This window comes from Lissotriton helveticus, chromosome 1_2, assembly GCF_964261635.1.
Source record: "Lissotriton helveticus chromosome 1_2, aLisHel1.1, whole genome shotgun sequence".
NCBI lineage: Eukaryota > Metazoa > Chordata > Amphibia > Caudata > Salamandridae > Lissotriton > Lissotriton helveticus.
In genome coordinates, this window is record NC_136058.1 from 377,923,994 (window position 1) to 377,926,493 (window position 2,500).

Consider the following 2,500-nt stretch of genomic DNA (forward strand, 5'->3'; position numbering starts at 1 on the left):
GATTATCTCACTGAACTCTCCTCCTGGAAAATCCTTCCCACTGGCTTTCCCAGATTCTGTGTCCTCCCCTAAATGCTGGGGTGAAACGGGCAGAGTTCTGCGCCCTGCGTCCCTTTACGCGTCCCTAACGCGCTCCCAACGCGGCCTACAGCCCTGGTCGGGCACAGCCCTGGTCGGGCTTAGATCACTGGAGCCTTTTGTGACCAAGAACTCCGGAAGCCTAGGGTCAGGCCTGTTGCACAGGCATATTGTGCCTTGCCAATCCGGGATTGTTGTGTTTCAGGGCCTAGCCATCAATACTCCTGGGATTTCTTTCCCTGAGAACCCTCTTGTCCCTGTCCTCCCACAAGCCCCAGCTTTTATGTAAAATAAAGTGTGCACCATGGGCCTTCCCCTATTTGCTCTCCCCCCAATCTCTTTCTCCAAAGCTGAGCTCTGAAGGTAAATGTATCTATCTGAGTGAGGGGCTAGGGAGGGCCTTTCCCAGCAGTCTTACAAGTCAAGAGTTCAGAGAAAGCACCTGCTATGGGAGGGAGACTTTGCTCACAGAGAAGTCAAGTCTAACATAACACATCTGATGGGCAAGGCACACGCCTTACTGGCTGGTAGCACACCTACAGAGGAGCAGGGAGCTATGCTAAGCAGGCAACAGAAAAGTCATGTATGTGTCTCATACACTGGGACCGGTAGTAATACTGGCTCTAAGACCATTAGACAGTAGTCTATTCATCATTACGTCCAACAATAACAAGACACTAAGCAAATGAGAAATGCTGTATGGCATAAAGATGCATTATATAACACAAGCTCCAGGCAGGCACACAATTATCAAGATATATATTGAGTCTCAGGAACTGTGCTACAGTTATTAACCTCTGTGGTGCAAATGGTTAGCCCGTTCGGTTGTTAACAGAAAGGTTGTTGGTTCAAGCCCACCCAGGGAAGTATCCTTTTTGCCTGCATGAAACACTTTAATGAAACACAGATACGTACCTCTGCTCTCTCCTGCTTAAGACCCTTTATCTGAACATTTCAATCCTCTGCGTTCTCTCTGCACCTGCAGTCAATTTCATAATTAGGATAGAAAACAAAAGGCCTAGCCCTGTAATACAACTGTAGGCATATGAGGAGGGGAAAATAAGTCAAAAGGCCATCAGCAATTGTTGATCTGGCTTGAAGGCTGTAAGTGTAAGGACCTTGTGGCGCAACGGTAGCGCGTCTGACTCCAGATCAGAAGGTTGCGTGGTCAAATCACGTCAGGGTCACTGCTTACCATTTTATTCCCCACTGAGTTCATATATTTCCTTTCGAAAACAAAGTCAAAGGAACGCAGCCTTGCATTGGCCGGGAACCGAACCCAGGCCTCCCGCGTGGCAGGCGAGAATTCTACCACTGAACCACCAATGCTTCACATGGGGAGTTCACAGGCATAGCTCTGTCCAAGACAGTGATCAGGTGCACACACTTAAATTGTACACATATGAACAAAGTGTGCGCAGCAGACATGACAACGCCAAAGTTTCACATGATGATGGCTTATATAAGACAAGCTCCAGGCAGGCACATACATATCAAGATATATATTGAGTCTAAGGAAAGATGCTGTAGTCACTCGTCTCTGTGGCGCAATCGGTTAGCGCGTTCGGCTGTTAACCGAAAGGTTGGTGGTTCAAGCCCACCCAGGGACGTATTATTTTGCCTGAATGAAACACTTGAATGGAAAACAGATACATACCTTTGCTCTCTCCTGCTGGACACCCTTTCCCTGAATATTTCAATTCTCTGCGTTCTCTCGGCACCTGCAGTCAATTTCATAATTAGGATAGAAAACAAAAGGTCAAGCTCTGTAATACAACTGTAGGCATATGAGGAGGGGAAAATAAGTCAAAAGGCCCACAGCATTTGTTGATCTGGCTCCGAAAGCTGTAAGTGTAAGGACCTCGTGGCGCAACGGTAGCGCGTCTGACTCCAGATCAGAAGGTTGCGTGTTCAAATCACGTCGGGGTCACTGCTTACCATTTTATTCCCCACTGAGGTCATATATTTCCTTTCGAAAACAAAGTCAAAAGAAAGCAGTCTTGCATTGGCTGGGAATCGAACCCGGGCCTCCCGCGTGGCAGGCGAGAATTCTACCACTGAACCACCAATGCTTCACATGGGTTGTTCACAGGCAGAGCTCTGCCCAAGACAGTGATCAGGTGCACACACTTAAATTGTACACATATGAACAAAGTGTGCGCAGCAGACATGATAACGCCAACGTTTCACATGAAGATGGCAAGAATCAGATGCAGGAGACTATAACTATGAATGTCTTTGCATTTGCTGAGGTCACTGGCTTGGGACTAGAGTTGTGTTTATCAGGGCATGATGGCAGGCTGCTCCCGACAAAAGTGGTTCACAGAATGCACCCGCCAGATCACCAGCACTATTGTGTTTCAGATTATCTCACTGAACTCTCCTCCTGGAAAATCCTTCCCACTGGCTTTCCCAGATTCTG

The 2,500-nt window shown here is 47.6% G+C and overlaps 3 non-coding genes across 3 annotated transcripts; all 3 read left to right on the forward strand.

Moving 5' to 3' along the window:
- The first annotated feature begins 1,193 nt into the window (after positions 1 to 1,193).
- TRNAW-CCA (transfer RNA tryptophan (anticodon CCA)) lies at positions 1,194 to 1,265 on the forward strand. Its single transcript has one exon. It is a non-coding gene; the product is annotated as a tRNA-Trp (tRNA).
- A 349-nt stretch (positions 1,266 to 1,614) lies between these two features.
- Positions 1,615 to 1,688, forward strand: TRNAN-GUU (transfer RNA asparagine (anticodon GUU)). Its single transcript has one exon. It is a non-coding gene; the product is annotated as a tRNA-Asn (tRNA).
- Positions 1,689 to 1,936: 248 nt separating this feature from the next.
- On the forward strand, positions 1,937 to 2,008 carry TRNAW-CCA (transfer RNA tryptophan (anticodon CCA)). The gene has a single exon. It is a non-coding gene; the product is annotated as a tRNA-Trp (tRNA).
- Positions 2,009 to 2,500: the final 492 nt, after the last annotated feature.